This window comes from Argentina silus, assembly GCF_951799395.1.
Source record: "Argentina silus genome assembly, chromosome: 14".
In the NCBI taxonomy this organism is placed as follows: Eukaryota; Metazoa; Chordata; class Actinopteri; order Argentiniformes; family Argentinidae; genus Argentina; species Argentina silus.
The window spans coordinates 6,197,602-6,202,601 of NC_139668.1; the positions used below are offsets into that span (position 1 = coordinate 6,197,602).

A 5,000-nucleotide genomic window follows, 5' to 3' on the forward strand; every position below is an offset into this window, starting at 1 on the left:
GCACACACACACACACACACACACACACACACACGGCTCAGTCTGATTCTCCACCCCAGTGGTATCCCGGGGAAAGCCAGGCCCTAATCTTTCACGCTTGGGTCCTCTACTCGGCTTTATCCTGGAGAGGATTAGAGAGAGAAAGAGAGAGAAAGAGAGAGAGAGAGAGAGACAGAGAGAAAGAGAGAGAGAGAGAGAACACTAAACACTTCCACTGGACGGGAGGGAGGGAAGGAGGGAGGGATAGAGGGAGGACAGAGAGAAAAAGAGAGAGAAAGAGATGGATAGAGAGCAGCCTCTACTGACCTACATTAGAGAGAGAGTATTGCTTCTCTGACAGATTCCTATTCAACACACACATGCCCACACACACAGACACACACGCGCGCACACACACACACACACACACACATACACAGACAAAAGGCGTGTCACCTGAATCTGCTGAGTGTGGAGGCTGAAGAGAAAGAGAGAAAGAGCAGTGTGTGTGTGTTTGTGTGTGTGTGTGTGTGTGTGTGCGCGTGTGTGTGTGTGTTATTCACACACACTAAATCAGATGACCTGTAACCTAACCTGCCTGCCCTCCATCAGGCTAACGCTAGCCTCACACCCTCACACACACACACACACACACACACACACACACACGCACAAACACACACACCGAACCACTCTCAAGGTCTTTGTGTGAGAAACATGAATCTACTATGTCTGCCACATCTGGACTGCACTGATAGGGACCAGAGAATGGGTGTGTGTATACACACACACACACACACACACACACACACACACACACACACACACACACACACATCTGTTATCATTCCATCAGCACGAAGCACTTATCGTAAGCCCTTCAAGTATCACCGTGTGTCCACCACAGCCCTTTACACACCAGCTTGGAATAAGTGAGTAATAACATGGTAATTACATGTAATAACCGGTAGTCACCGGTCCCAGTGAGAGCGATCCCTACAGCGGTACGGCTGTCAAGAAGAACATGTTGGAACAAAAACATCCACTACTGTACATGCAAATGACACTACTCTGAGTTGTACGGTTGGTATTATGGAGAGAGATTAGCGGCTTGTGAGAGAGCTTATTGTATGGCGTGGGTGTGTATTACGGACTGTATGTGAATGTATGGATGTGTGTGTGTGTGTGTGTGTGTGTGCATAGGCTTATCTGTCTGTTGTCTGTGCGTGTGTGTGTGTGTGTGTGTATGTGTGTCTGTCTGTGTGTGTGTAAATGTATGTACTGTGTGTGTGTGTGTGTGTGTGTGTATGTGTGTGTGTGTGTGTGTGTGTGTGTGTGTGTGCGTGTGTGTGCGTGTGTGTGTGAGTGTGTGTGTCTGTGCGCGCGCGTGTGTGTGCGTGTGTGTGTGTGTGTGTACTACCAGCGCCCCTCCTCCCTGTGTCCAGCCCTCCTAGGGGATAACCACAACGTGATACATTATCTCAGGGCTATATTTAGTCCCAGAGCTCTCGTAGTGAGTACAACTCTGCTGCACCCTAGTACCTAACCCATCACACCCACACACATACCTCTCTCTCTCTCTCTCTCTCTCACTCTTTCCCCTGCCCCAGTCAATGTTTCACCGCCCCCCCCCCCCCCTCCCTCTCTCTCTCTCTCTCTCTCTCATCGTCCCCTCCCTCTCTCCATGGGTCAGTGTGTGTCTCTTTAAGGGGAGGGCAGGAGGGCTCACCCCTCTCACCCCCACTCTCTCCTACACACACACCCACACCCACACCCACACCCACACAGACACAGACACACACCATGGGGGGGGGGGGGGGGGGGCAATAGTGAGAATGAGCGAGAAACAGAGAGAGAAACAGCCACAGGACAAGTGAGAGGAAGGGTAAGAGAGCCAAAGAGAGAGAGAGAGAGAGAGAGAGAGAGAGAGAGAGAGACAGAGAGAGAGAGAGAGACAGAGAGAGAGAGCGGAGAGTGAAGGAGAGAGACATAACACGTCGTACCCTTCAGACAACAAGAGCTTAAGCAGGGGGGCATGACTTGCACTTTCTCACCCTCCGGGGGGACACTAGAGCGAGAGAGAGAGAGAGAGAGAGAGAGAGAGAGAGAGAAAGAGAGAGAGAGAGAGAGAGACAGACAGACAGAGACAGAGACAGAGAGGAGTGAGAGAAAGAGAGACAGAGAGAGAGACAGAGACAGAGAGGAGTGAGAGAGAGAGACAGAGAGACAGAGAGGGGTGAGAGAAAGAGAGACAGAGAGAGAGAGAGAGAGACAGGACAGGGGGAGGACAGGACAACAGCAACCAGACCATAATGAACAGAAGGAGAGACAGACTCTGGAGCGGAGTGGAAAAGTAGTGTCTGAAGTAGCTTACCAGTGTGTCCAGAGTATCCCACTTGTGTTGCATGCTCTCCCTCTCTCCCTCTCTCTCTCTCTCTTTCTCTCTCTCTCTCTCTCTCTCTCTCTCTCAATCTCCCTCTCCGCTGCGTCGTTACAAAACGCCCTGAAGGCAGAGTGCCTCTCGCCGCCGACGATCTCTCTGTCTCTCTCTCTCTCTCTCCCTCTCCGTCACCCCGGAGCGAGCGAGCGTAAAAAAAATAAAAAAAAATCTCGACCAACACCGCGGTGTGTGTGTGCTCTCCCGTCCCTTCCAAGACCCTGCGTCCCCCCCCGGTACGCCCTCCCTTTACGGCATGGCACTAGGCAGGAAGTTCCCCTGTTGCCCCCGGCGCACGCACACACACACGCACACACACACACACACACACACACGCAGAGGGAGAGCCCTGCATGCAGCGCTCCAACGTGTGTTATGCAAGGGCCCGCTGGAGAGCCAGAGCTCTCCCCTATACACACACACACACACACACACACACTCACATTTACACACACGCTCACACTTACACACACACACACACACACACACACACACAGCTCCTCCCACGCCTCGCTCCACCAACTTCATCAGGTATTCATTCAAAAAACACACACGCCAGCTGGCAGTATGCCCAGACTACTCTCACTAGGAGAGAGGGGGGGGGGAGGGAGGGGGAGAGGGGGGAGGGAGTGGGAAAGAGAAACAGGGCGGGCAGAGGGAGGGAGGGAGAGTGAGTGAGTGAGTGAGAGAGAGAGAGAAAGGAGATGGTGGGAGGGTGTCATAGTGAGAAGGGGAGAGAGAGCGAGCGAGTGAGAGAGATAAAGTGAGAGGGAGGGAGGGAGGGAGGGAGGGAGGGAGGGGGGATGGGAGGGAGGGAGGGGATGGGAGGGAGGGGGGGTGGAGTTGTAGAGGATAAAGAGAGCAATAGAGATTAGAGAGAGAGGACATTGAAAGAGAGTGACACAAACATTCGCACACACACACACACACACATGCACACACACACGCACACGCACACGCATACACACACATGTCATGTCATGAACCTGTATCAATGGCTACAGACACTGCAGATAAGCACTGGCCAGCTCTGTGCACTACCTGACACGCACCACTAGGGGGCAGAGTGGATCCTCTCTAACCAACAGCACGATCAGCCTTTCAATGTCTGCTAGATGACCTAGTTAAAGTCGATTCAGAAATAAATATGAAATGTTCCACTCTGCAATAAGGGGTGTAGCAGTAGCTCGCAAGCGTGCCTGCACACACACACACACACATACACACACACACACACACGCACACGCACACGCACACGCACGCACACACACACACACACACACACACACACACAGGCACGCACGCACACAGACACACACACACACACAAGCGCACACGCATCGGCGCCTGGCCCACAGGGCAAACGAGGCAGCTGCCACCCCACTTTTAAATCAGGGGGGACAGAAGTACGTTTTTGCTCTCCCACTATTTTCACCAAATAACCACCATAATCACCAACTCCAACTAAGATTTCATATTTGGTGAAAGGAACAGTGTTATCATACAGTCATATATTGCTATATACTGTTTTCAAAATTAGCTACAACATCCCAAATGAATACTACCCCCCCCCCCCCCCCGTGCCAGTAAATTGATGGTTTTGACCGCTTGGAACTTCACAGACTGAAGTATTCATCATCACAAACTCCAAACAGTGAAAGCCCTCTTTCGGGAGAGAGCTAGATATGAGTCAAGCCCACGCGAATGTCTTCAGAGCCGGTAATTACCAGACAATCTGGGATTTAGCATGACGATAAGCAATTTCACCCACCACACACACTCTGCGGCCGAGTGAGGCGCAGATTCGCACATGCGTGTGCATATGCATGCACACACACGGCCACACACACACACACACGCACACACACTGCTAATGTCTCCCAGTAGAGAGACAAACCCACGTAGGCTTAAACACAACAAGACTTCCTGTTTGTGTCGCGTGGTCTTCCTGCCCCGGAACAGTGGCGTGAGGCGTTGGTCAGGACCGTGGTAGATATGAGATCACACAGGACGTCTGGGAGGGAAACTCACTGGAATGCATCTCATTCAGAGCTAATAGTAGACACATTCAGAACAAAGGTGCTAACCAGAACCAAGAAAATGCTCATTTCGTGTTCTTCCCTTTTGAGGTCCCTGTAGAGCCCTTTTCCAGAGAGGGCTCTATGTTCTAAGTGGTACCCGAAAGGGTTCTTCAAAGGGTTCTCCTGCAGGAACAGCCGAAGAACCCTTCTGGAACGTTTTTTTTTTTTTAAAGAAACTACACTAGAACTCAACAACAGTTAGACTAGCATCAGTGCCCCAAGCCAATGGCCTTTAGCTCAGTAGGCTAAAGCAGTCTGGTGGAATGCAGATCATCGTGGTTTGACACCGGGTCACTCACTGCCACGAACAAGTCTTACGTGCATCTGGAGACTGAGTTAGCTCACTAAGCTAAAGCCTAATGCATAAGCTTGTCCTCAGGTCTCAGACACGGCTACTCATCATGTGTCATATCATACGAGGGCTGGACGAGGGTGTGTTCATCAACACACACACACACACACACACACACACACACACACACACACACACACACACACACACA

The 5,000-nt window shown here is 51.4% G+C and overlaps 1 protein-coding gene across 2 annotated transcripts in view; it reads right to left on the bottom strand.

Moving 5' to 3' along the window:
- atxn1a (ataxin 1a) overlaps positions 1-5,000 on the bottom strand; it is a 33,010-nt gene that overhangs the window by 10,237 nt on the left and 17,773 nt on the right. Inside the window, exon 1 of one of the 2 annotated variants that reach the window (XM_083684577.1) lies at positions 2,354-2,416. The exons of the other annotated variant lie outside the window; for it this stretch is intronic. The gene's annotated coding sequence lies outside the window, so the exon portion shown is untranslated. Of the gene's footprint in view, positions 1-2,353; positions 2,417-5,000 lie in introns of those variants that run through there. 2 annotated transcript variants of the gene reach the window in all.